Source organism: Passer montanus, unplaced genomic scaffold, assembly GCF_014805655.1.
Source record: "Passer montanus isolate IOZ18808 unplaced genomic scaffold, ASM1480565v1 scaffold73, whole genome shotgun sequence".
NCBI lineage: Eukaryota > Metazoa > Chordata > Aves > Passeriformes > Passeridae > Passer > Passer montanus.
This window is the reverse complement of record NW_024372481.1, coordinates 1,862,605-1,875,100: the sequence shown is the minus strand read 5'-3', so window position 1 is coordinate 1,875,100 and position 12,496 is coordinate 1,862,605.

Sequence of the window (12,496 nt, the reverse complement as noted above, 5' to 3'; positions counted from 1 at the left end):
TGAAGAAGCCAGTAAACAAAGGTTATTTGGGATAAGAAGAATCTGGCATGGGAGAGCCTCCTCCTCCCCAGCCACGGTGACTCCATAAACCATTTCAGCTCCCTGTATGAGGAGCAGCACAGTTAATGGCATTCCCTGCAGCTACATCTTAACAGAAAAGCCACAAATCCAAAAAAATTCCGACTGAGCTGCCCAACTCAGATCAAGAGTCCAGGACATGAAGTCCAGCATTAGCTGTGCAACTGGCAAGTAGGTTTTTTGCATTTGTTAAATTAAGATTCCTACTAAACCACTTGAGCAAGTCAGAAGGCCCAGAAGATTTGAGTATTGTTCACTTTTTCCAGCTGTTTGTTTGCACTATGAGTCACATCAACTCTATTCTGGGCTCTGTACCTTTTGAACACAGCCCACTTAGTAAACAGAGCTTCCAGCCTGATGCACCCAGGCAGAAAACTCCAACAAAAAAACCTGAGTTTCCTCTCAGTTGCAATGATGTAAATTGGGGAGAATATTACTTCCACAGGAGAAAGCTTTGGAGATTAGACAGGTCTGCCATCTGAAACACACCCAGGGAAATTTGCTGATACAATCAGCTGGTTCAGAGCCCTGCCTTGAGCATAAGTGAGAGCTGAATCATGCACTTAAACACACACAGCACAGGGAAGGCTGGATCAGTGGAAACCACCAACCACTTTCATTCACTGGGGAGCAAAAATAAATCCTGACTTATGCTCCAACACAAATCATTGTTCGGTGCTGAAAAAATATTTAAGGAGTGTTTATGTAACACATAAGACATAAACCAGCACATTAAAATATGACTACCTCCCCAGATAATGTCCCAGAGAGAGAGCTGCTGGTGACAGCCAGAACACATTGAGGAAGGCAGTGAAGACATGCCTGTGGTCAGCTGCAGGGAAATGACACAGATGTTCTTCCTCCAGTCTCCAGGTCCTGCCTGTTCAGGGGAAATCATCTGCAACTTTATGCAAACTCTTCTTCCCCAGAGAACAAGCTGATGCATTCCTCTGCAGCACAGAAGTTGTTCAATCTGTGATCCATAACACAAAAGCAGCACGTTATTGCCAGAGAAAGGCTGGGAAGCAGGAGATGGCCTCCACCAAGCCCAAAAGGGAAGCACGGAGCGTGGCCTTGCACTCCTCGTGCAGGATCAGGCCCAGGCAACGAGGTGAAAGGACTTGGGAGGCATTGCCACACGTGGGACAAGGGCAGCAGAGCTACAGGCAGATGTCAGGCTTGAGTGTAAGTGAGTAAAAGGCAGATAAATGAATTCTGCTAATGTCACAGTGACAGGCACAGCAGGTCTGGTGTCACCACGGGGCCTGTGGGAGTCCATCAGTTCCTGCCTTCCACATCAGCTCCACACAGAATTCAACTTTCCACATCAAAAGCCTCCAGAAGACACGAAGCAACTCAAGACTAACAAAAATAAAGCTTAGTTAATACACATTAAAAATCAAGGCATCAGCTCCACACAGAATTCAACTTTCCACATCAAAAGCCTCCACAAGACATGAAGCAACTCAAGATTAACGAAAAAAAAAAAAAGCTTGCTTAATACACATTAAAAATCAAGATGCTCCTAGATCAGCCAAGGCTGATGTGAGGCTGAGGGTTCCAGGTTCCTGTGCTCACCTGCTGGCAGGGAACAGCCACAGACCTGTGCCTGAAAGCTTCCTCCAGCCCTGCCCCAGCACACACTCATCTCACCACCCTCCTCCTCAGGGAGAGACAGGACACCCCCATTTCCCCACTTCCCATGAAGTGGCTTCCCTCACAAACACCAGCTTCCAAGTAAATCACTGTGGGAAAGGAGATATCAGAGTTGTCTCCATTTTGTCCCAGCTCTCCCGGCACAGACAGGCGTGGCCAGGGCGTTAATGGCTGTGGTGAACATTCAGAGCTCCTCACGCAGGAGCTCCCAGCCCCAGAGGCACCCACACAAGGCAGGGAGCAGCACAGCAGGAATGGCCGCAGCTCCCAGCCCGCCGGGCACAGCCACCAGAGGGCAATGCTGGAAACGCACAGGCCAAACCCAGCCCTTCCTCCGGCGAGCTGTGAGCAACAGCTCGGGGCTTTTATTTCATTTCAAGCAGGATTCGGGCTCTGCTGTGGAGGAGCCACAAGGATTGAATCGGATCTGTCAGAGCAGACAGCCCGAAAGAAAGGAAAGTCCTCAGGGTGTCAGTGCTCACTGCAGCAGCCTCCGTCCATCTTGAGATCCCAGGATGATTCACTTCCTCCAGAGTTTTAAAGATGCTGTTTTGAATTGTAGCTGTACTTTTACTGCATGTGGAAACACTGAGTAAATAACATATGTCTAAACTTTGGGTTTGGACAGTGTCCCACTGCCTGACTGCCCTGATACAGACAAACTGTTGTTTCTCCCACTCCAGTTGTGCTGGGACCTCAGCTGAGATGGTTCCAGCTCTCCAGGTTCTCAGTGGGAGGTGAATGAGGAACAAAAAAGGAGAAAAGGAAAGACCAAAACCACAGTCTATAGTCAGAAAAGAATACTTTGAAACAGGCAAAAGGAAAAAATATATAGATCTTCAGAGTCTATACCGTACATATATATATATATATATATAAATCTTCAGAGTCCATACTATCCAGACACCATCACATCCCAAATATTGATCACAAAAACTTGACAACCTGGAATATCCTGACTGAGAACACAGCTGCTCACCAAGTCCCAGAGCTGGGGAAGCTGAAGGAAGTAAAATAAAGGTCGTTCTCCAGAGGGCAGTGTGACATCCCCAGAACACCAACCAAACCAGCCCCTCCCGTGCCAGCAGCACCACCAGGCTCCCTCAGGGGCCGGGATCCAGCACGGCCCTTCCAAGCTGGCATTTCCAGACAGCCCAGCACTGCAAAGCACCCAGAGCTCTGCTTAACCCCACTCATGTCAGAGCTCTATTTAACCTTGCAAATGCATCATCAGTGGATAAGCAGAGATAAATACCTGGGTGTCCTGCTGACACAGGCTGCTACTGCCTTTCCTGACTTCTCTGAGCACACTTTCCTTCCCTGGGCAGGTGTGCAGTACTGGGCTGACATTTAATGCAGCTCTCTGCCCAGATTTCATCTGTGCTGGGATTCCTCAGTGCCACATGCACAGTGCCCTGGCCCTGGAGCAGCAGGGGATGGACACAGCCACAGTGCTGTGCAGGGGAAGCATTCCCGGCATTTCCCTGCTGCTGAGCAGGGCAGCAGGATGTGGAGGGCAGGAACTCCCTGCTGCAGGCAAACAGAGGCACCGGCAGTGCCTGACAGCTGGTAAGAGGCCCGATGAATCTGCTCTGGCCATTGCTGCTATCAGGGTGTAGGACACAGTGTAAATATTGAAAATCCACCAACGCCTGTGCCTTGCTGGGGAGCAGAGATGAGGCAGAGGCACAAACCCTGAAACCCAGGGCTGCACACACGGTGCTCGGACACTCCCACCACCAGGACATTTACCTTCCTCCTCCTCCTTGCTGAAATACCTGCACGAAGTCAGAAATCCCTGATCCAGACACCTCCCCACTCCCGAAGTCACAGGGACAGAGCTGAGGGAGAGTGCCCGAGCACTTTTCCACTCTCATCTCAGTGCAAACATCTGCAGCCAGGCAGTGCTGAGCCAGCTCTGCCATGCCCCAGGCTGGCTCCGGCTGCTTTCCCTTCTCCCACGGCTGTGTGCAGCCTCCTGCACAAAAACACTTCCCAAAGTGCCACAGCCCAGCCTTCAGCTCAAGAGCTGTGCACTATCCCCACCTAGGGAGCTTGTGCCTGACACAGGGAAAATAGTTCCAGCATGGCTCAGGGCTCCAGCAAGTTTAGTGCTTTTATGGGAAAAGAATTAATCATCCAGAGCATTTCTTTCTGATTCCCTTAGGCTTCTTAGTGTCTGAAGTGATTAATTAATGATTAAGGGACTGAATAGACACACACTTGAACTAATGCTGTGAGAAGCAGAACAAATGAAGTGACAGGTACAAAAAGAGCTGCACAAAAGCTTCACAATAAAACCCAAAAACTTGAGGTTTTCTTCCTAATGCAAAACCTCAGTGACCTCTGAAAGCCACTGCACAAGCCATCCTTTGAGTTTTGAGTTTAAAAAGATCCAAAAGAGATTAGAAGTAAACATATGAAATATCAATACATGCAATTTTCTCTTCAGCTGAAATTGCTAGAAGGGATATCAAATACCTGGTCCAGAGAACCAGACAATCATAACCAACAGAAATAATACACAGCTTGTTACACACAAATTGTCCATATCAGAATCTTTTGCCTTTTCAGGAAAAACATTTGATAATAATCAAGCAGAGGCAGAGACATGCTCAGAACTTGATTATTCACATGCTAATTCCCGAGTGTCGTGGAAGGGAACAGAAAACAAGAGCAGCTGCTTCTCTCTAGGCAGGAGTTATTGTACCCAAGCCACTTCATAATTGTGTTTAACCATGTTCTGCTTTACTGCAACCAAGCTGCAAAACTTCATCACCTCAGCTTAAAGAACAACAAAAAAGTTTCTTCAGATCTCTAGATTCCAAAGTAAAGCAGGGAAATAGCAGTTTTGTGAAGCTGCACATTTCTGTCCAAAATCCTCTTTCCCATGCATGCCACTCAGCAGCAACACCAATGTCTGGGACTGGATGAAAATGGAAAGCCTGTGTTTGTAAGTGAGCTGAAAGCAGATATAAATCCTGAGCACTAAATACGTCACAGGGCTATTTTAAAAATGGTTTGGTTCCCACCGGAATTCTGTAAAACACCCAAGCTACAGCAAAAAGTTATTTTATCTGAATATGGGATGGGGGAAGGCACTGGCCCAGTGTGGGTGAGCAGCTGAACCTGCTGCTCCTTGTCCCTGAGGAAGGTCCCAACCCCTTCCCTGGCACAGAGGCTCAGTGACACTGCTGCCCACACCACCAGGGCTGGATGTGGCTGCAGCACTGCCAAAATTATATAAATCATTACAAAAACAGCCCTGCACTGGAACACATCAGGCAGCCTTTTAGCCAGAGCTGGCAGCAATCCCCCAGTGACATTATCGAGCCATGAACCTGGATTGCAGAGTGCTCCCATCCCTGCTTTGCTGATGAAAGGAACAAATTCACAACGGGTTGGATTTGTGCCTGTAAAACCCGAGTTAAACTAGCAGCAGCAGTAGCATTTCTGCCTTGTCACCCTTTTGACATTCAGAAGCAGCCAAAGATGATGGCTGGTTCAATTTCCCCTCTTTTCCCCACAGCACTGGAATTCCACCCAGCCAGAGAAAGCCTCCACTCTGCCAAGAGCTGGAGTCATTCCTCTGGGGACACTGCAGGTACTCAGCTCTCACTGAAACTCAGCTGAACTCTCAAACCACCGGGAAATCTCTCCCTGTCTTTAAACACGTAACGTTCCAGGCGCTCGCCATCCACCCGTGTCACTAACGAGGTGTGACTAGAATTCCCACCCTGTCTTCACGCTGAATTCCGGTGAAATCCAGGAGCTGGACTCCCCAGCACTCAGCAAGGCTGGAGATGGCACAGATGGACACTGAGAGCCTGGGCTGGTGCCAGGCCAGTTCCCATTATCAGCTCAGGAGATGGACAGAGCTCAACCAGAGCCTGGAACCACAGCCAGCCTGGCACTGGGGTGGGCAGGGAGGCGGCGATGCCAGCAGCACCCATCCCACAGAGCAGATGTTAGACGGGGCTGACTTCTGCTTCTCTCTGCTCCTGCACAGGCTAAGCTTCCATCTCCCATCTCTCCGTGGTAGAAACTATGGAATAAACTGTCTCGTGGCCAAGAGAAAGCAGTTGCAATAACCTGTGAGAGACCCATTCCTCAGTACTCAGGTTTCGCTCCATTTTTCCAGATGGATGTTATAAGGTTCTCTGTAAAACAGTTTGAGAAACCCAAAGGAGAGGCATTTAAGGAACCCCCACCCCGTCTGACTCAAGAGCAGGACACCCTGAGCTGAGCCATGCTCTACTCCCACAAAGGAAATAAAGAATTTATTTATTTTTGCCGATAAACTTGCATCATGCAGAGTTGGTAGTGGAAAATGGAAATTGTAATGATCAGTAAGAAAAATAAGAGACTCAGGGGGAAACAATGCTAGTATCATCCTTGTTAGCAAAGTCGGATTTTTTACATCCAAGAGCAAATAACATTCAAAGCAGTTTTATTCCAAGAGGGATCTACTTACTAATGAGGCCTCCTTGAAACAAGTCATCCCCATAACTTTTTTTTTTTAACACTCTTCCTAGGAAACATTTTAAATATGTTTTCAGTGTCTACATTTTTTGAATTTCTATTCAAACAGAGCAAGAAACAAAACAAAGAAGCCCCCGCTGTTCCCACCATCACTCGCACTGCTTCCACCGCCGTTCACAGGCGCACGGGGCTTGCGGGGCTCCTCCGCCCCGGGCGGGACGGGAACCGCTCCTGGGCGGCACAGCCCGGCACAGCCCGGCACAGCCTGGCACAGCCCGGCACAGCCTGGTACAGCCTGGCACAGCCTGGCACAGCCTACAGCCCGGCAGATGCCGCAGGAAAGGCCCCGGGATGGGGCCGGGGACGGGACCCGGACCGCGGCCCCTCCCTCCGTCCCTGCGCGTCCCCGCTCCCCCGCCCGGCCGAGGAGCCGGGGGAGCCCGGCCGCGCTCCCGGCCCTACCTGGTGCTGGCACTCGCGGGCACAGGCAGCTGCGGGGCCGGGCAGGGCAGGGCAGGGCCGGGCAGAGCCGGGCAGCCCCAGGGGCGGGCCCGGAGCGCCCCCGCCTCCGCCCGCCTCCCTGGGCGCGGCTGCGGGACCGCGGGGACGGGACACCGGGACACGGACATGGCTCATGTGGGCACGGGTACGGGACGGGACACCGGGACACGGCACCGGGACACGGCACCGGGACCCGGACTCGGCTCATCTGGGCCGGGCACAGTTTGCCTGGCACAGGTGCCCCGCAGCAGTGAGGCCAGACTCGGCGTTGGTACCCAGCCCCTCGGCCCCCGCGTGTTCCTGGAATCCCTGCACGGCCAAGGCCTCTCCTGCCCTTCGGCTGCCACATCTTCCCACCTCTTCAGTCCCAGATAAAGTTTTAATGCCTTGTTCCATGAGTTCCATTGCTTGTTTTGTAATTCTCATGCAGTTACTGGTATGTCCACACCAAGCACACGTACAGTAGTAGAGTCTCCTATGGATGGCAGTCATTAATCAAACATCACTCTGGGATAAAGTGTGGGATGTCCCAATAACCCATCCCCTGTTATGTGTCATCCCCTGTTATGAGCTGTCAGTGTCTGTGCACTCCCTGATCCTGGGCAGCACTGCTGGGACCAGCACTGGCCGTGTCCTGGAGGCCAGTGACCTCTTCCTTCCTGTCCCCTATTTATGGTCACCCTGTCCCTGCAGCCAGTGTTCTGGACGTGTGGATGCACAGATAAGTGTGCACAGATGTCTTCTCGGCCCTGAGCCACACCAAGCCCAGCTCTGATGCTCACCAGTGTCCCTCAGATCTCCCTCACCACAGAGAGTGCCCCTGGGCACGGGGTGAGTAGAGATCTGGGGAACAAATTGAGATGACACGGGTGACAAGTTGTAATTGTTGGTTAGATAACCCATTTGAGCTCCTGAGAAGTTTGGTGTAACAATAAATTACTTGAACATGTTAAGTACACACACAAAGACCTCATGGCTCATGTGCTTGGGAATATCACACAGAGCACACCCATCCCTCCCGTGGCTGTTGTGTTTGAAGTTGGAGAAGGAACTCGATCCTTCAGAGCAATTTACCAGGAAGCATTTTCTGTGAAACATCGTATGTAATAACACATCTGAGAGCCAGTCAGACATCTCCAACAGCACTCACAAACAATAGAAATTTCTAACTTCTTGCATTTTTTATGGAGTTTTTTCTCAACACTACCAGTGAGTTGTGGTAAATCTAAGCCAGGCAGGCAGGCCACAGACAGCTGTTGTTTTTCTTTTGCTCTCTCCATCATGTAATCAGAGAACTGTCTTGTGCCCTTGAGAGGAGCACTGTACCGAGACAGTGCCACCCTGCAGTGGTTCTCACAAAAAAGGTTTCTATGCCACCAACAATGCCTCCACTTGCTGCTGGAATTGTGTGGAACAAAGACACAGTTATTGATAAAGCCAGTGGTGGGTATTTCTCCTCTGTCACGCCTGTAACTGAAGAAGTTTTTTGTTATGCTTTTGTGTATGAGAACATTATTAACCAGAATATTTTAGGTGGGCTAAGAACCGTCTGCCATCTTGATTCTGAAGTCTGGGAGAACTGTGCATAACCAAGGCAGGAGCAAACATTTCATTAATCCTTTACAAAGAGGCACTGACACTGCACAACAACACAGATCCTGTTCCCATAACTCATCTACTTGATGTTCTGCATCATGTTCATATCCTGTCATGCATTTGTAACATCATTACACAGCTAAACCAAAAATTCTTCACCTGACCATCAAATATGATTAATGCAAAATTACTTTTAAAAACACCGTGTTCAATTAGTTTAAGCACTGTTAAATTGTTATATTTCCATGGACATTTTAGGTCCCCTTTTCCACTGTTCAGCTGGAAATGCAGCCACACTTGTCCTGCTGAGGGGAGAAAGGCGACCTTGGCATGCTGAACCATTTGAGGGAGTTTCTTTCCAAGAAGCAGCCTCTCAGTGCAGAGGGTGACATGTGGGACCACAGAGGTTCAGAGCAGAACCAAGAGAGTCTCGATGTCAGAAACTGCTGTGATTGATGAGGAAGGCAGAAAGGTTTCCAGGGAGCCTTGTGCTGTGGCACTGCAGAGTCCTTCAGCAGGGGAACACCCTGAGGTGGGGCACAAACCCCTGCAGGCTGCTGCTGTCGGCTCCAGAGGTTGCTTTCTGTCCCAAAGCAGCTCTGTGGGGATCAGACCTTGCCTTGTGCAAGATGATTGACTCACAAAGTCTTTCAGCATGTCAGGATCTGGTCTCTGGGCATGTTGTCATATCAGGCAGGAAACCACAGCACTTGCATGCCTTCGAAAAGCAGATGCTGGTATTCTGCAGGCATTTCTATCGCTACAATTTGGGTTTGTGCTCAAATATAAGCTACTTGCTAAGGACACATTGAAGTATGAATGCTTGAGGATTATGATCAAGGCATCAGAGATGAAAGGTGAACTCCAAAATAAGTCAAATGAAGTCAGTAAAGCTCAGATTTATCTTCAGTCAGGATAAAAGGAGTCATGGTGAGCACTGACCCACCAAGTGGGCTCACTGCTGTATGTATTTGGAAGTATTCCTCAATGTTAATGTTGAAGTTCCTGTGGAAAGGGGCACACTTCCATTCCATACTGCCATTCCCACAAAATACTGACAGAGAGAATCCAGCTGAGCTGCATCTACCGACACCAGAATTACCACTGGCCAAATGTTCTTCTAGCATTATTCAGTTTAATTTGAAGCTTTGAGGCTGTAGAAGTGCCAGTGGGCTTGGGCTGCCTATTTTACATGAGATGAAGGAACTAAAGAAGATAAAGAAGGAACTAAAAAAAACCCTTGACCACAGGAACATTTCTACAGACACCACAAAACTGAAATGGTAAGAGATGAAAGGAGAACTGGGCAACTCAAAAAGAAAAGATCAATTAGTCATCTGTGACCAATCCAGTGTTACGTGATCAGCTCCCACAGAAGTGTATTTCAAAGTAGTTCCTGAAAAATCCCGTCTTTCTCCATTCTGACTCTGTCTAGAGAAACTTGAGCAAAGCCAGAGGATGAAGCTGGGCTTCAGGGGAAGAAGACAGACAGACAAACCTGACTTTAGCTACCTTTTATTGTCTGTTTGTGGCCTGACAGTTCAAATTCTGACAGTCTGTCCTGCTAACTGCTGTCCTCAGGGAAAACAAAGTGTTGCAGATAAAAAATTCCATTCAACCCCATGCTCTTCATGAGTGCTGGTGTGTAATTTAATCATATTTAGATTTATTTTCTTACAAGGATGCATTCTAAAGAAGGCAGCAGATCCTACAGATTTGTAATTTATTTGCAAAGAAGAAAATCCTCAAACCTTCCATCAACTGCATTAACTCAGTCTTTACTTTTCCTGGGGTTTGTGGTACAGAAATAAACCCAAGAGCAAGGCTCACGTGAGCAGAACATTTGGATGCCATTCCCTCCTGACAGAGGCCTCAGAAAGAGACACGTGGAAAAGGCTTTTCAAGAGTGGAGTGACCCAGCAGAAATCCACAGGGAAGGGTGGGACCCCAGAGGAGGATTCCATCCCTGGCAATTTGGTATTGTTACCAATTTAGTGGGTTTTAATTACTGTTGTTAGGTTCTGTCCAGATGTTCACAATGAATGGGCTGAAGTCAGCCTTTTCTCAATAACTGTTGTTGAAAAACTGCTGCAGCTTTCAAGCACTCACAAGAATACAGAACCAAAGAAATGCAGATGCTGTTACTCCATCCTTCTCATGTCTTTTGTTAACTTTAAACTTTGTAGGAATATTTGAGCAGAGCATATAAAATGATTCAAAAGCAGGAGTTTTGAAGCAAATCTGTACTGCCCTTTACATCACCTCAGAAAGGAAGGAAGGCAGTTTTACATAAAATATATTTGGGAATTTCAGTTAAAAAGCTGAATCTCACTCACATTTAGGTAATGGCTTTTAATTTTGTTGCAGGTAAGAAATAAAAGTAATTCTACCCCAAACTGCTTCTCATTTCTGTTCACAATTAAAATTCCCCATGAGCAGACTCCAGATTAAAGTGACCTGAGCCCACCACAGTGATTTTCCAAGTGTTGAGTAATGCTGAGATGACTCCATGGGCACTGCAGGGGGAAGTGCCACCCTGTGAGTGTGACTGGAGAGGTGCAGCAGGGTGAGCAAACCCACGGGGAGCCCGAGGAGCCTGTGCCAGCCTGGGGGAAAGGGCAGCTTGTAATTCCCCCTGGAAAAGAGCTGCAGCTTGCAATTCCCCCTGGAAAGGAGCTGCTGCTTGCAATTCCCCTGGAAAAGAGCTGCAGCTTGCAATTCCCCCTGCAAAAGGAGCTGCAGCTTGCAATTCCCCCTGCAAAAGGAGCTGCAGCTCCCATCTGCCACTGCCACCCTCGGCAGCCTGTGCACCCCTGGCCCTTCCCACGGATAACAGCAATAATTAATTACCTGTCACCAATTCCATCTAGTGAAAACAGGGAAGCTCACCCTGCCTGTCCTGACTCTCCCAGCACTGAACCATAGATGTATTTTTGTGTGTGATATTTGAACTCTGGATTTTGAAACCTCTCATTACAGTGTCTGTGTTAATATAATAATATCTGGGGCAGTAGCAGGGAAGTGTGTTTTTTTCAAGGCAGTAAACCAGACTGCAACTGTGTCACAACAGTCAGGTCATTTTCCGTTTAAAGACTCCCTCTTGTGGAAATCATTCTCACTGGCTTGTTTTGACCTATTTTCCTAGTAAAAGTCACTCCATATAAGGTTTTGCAAAACTTGAAAAGGATTCTGTTGCACAGTGTTGTCTGTTTTGAAGTTAGAACTCTGACAGGAGTCCTACATCTGTACTACATTGCCAGCAGATTTTGTATTTTTCTATTGAATCTTTGCTTTTTATTGCTCAGAGTTTTATTTATTTAGCATGTAGATAAAGGGGGAAATAATTCTAATTGTTTTTCATCAGTGCTTTTGACTCTCTGAGGTTTCTGCCCAGGTAACAGGGAGTGTTATCCACCATGCAGCTTCTCCTGGTAGAGGTTGAGTAATAATTAGGGGGTGGCTGATTCATGGAAAGCAGAGGATTCCCTGGATGTTGCTCAACTAAGGAAATGGAATTAGTAATGTCACAGTAATGGAGATGGAAAATGCCCATTCTGGAAAATACTTCCACAGAAATGTTATGGCAGTGGGGAAGCTGCAGTGAGAATTTGGACACTGACACACAGCAGAATCTGCTGCTTTCCATGATGTGTGGGACTGAAATGAAATCCTTATTGGGGAAATTTATTTATACACTTTTACATCTCCTGAACCACCGATCTGTTTTTTGAATCCCGTGAGCTCTGAGATTTGGGCAGTATGTTGTGGGGTTTTTTATTATTTTATTATTTTAAATCGGCTTTTTAGACACCTGTGGCTCTTTAGCATCGCATGCCACAGGTGTCTAAAAAGCCGATTTAAAATATTCGAAGGCCAAATGAGCACCTTGGAGCATTTCAGGGGACACGGCCAAGCCCCGGACGATGGCCCTGGAGACACGCGGGGCTCCGGAGCCCCTCAGAGGCGCCGGACGCTGCGACGGCCCCGTACCTGCGCCGCTGGGGCGAGCTGGGGCTTCCGGGCGGGTCACTGTTGGCTTCCGTGCCACTTTCCAGGGGAACAGCGCGGAAATCCGGGATTTTCCAGGCGGCCAGCGCGGAAATCCGGCCCTTTCCGCGGGGCCGCGCTCCGCCCTGAGGCGCCGCCGCTCCGCCTGAGGGCGCGCGCGCTCCCGCCCCGCCCC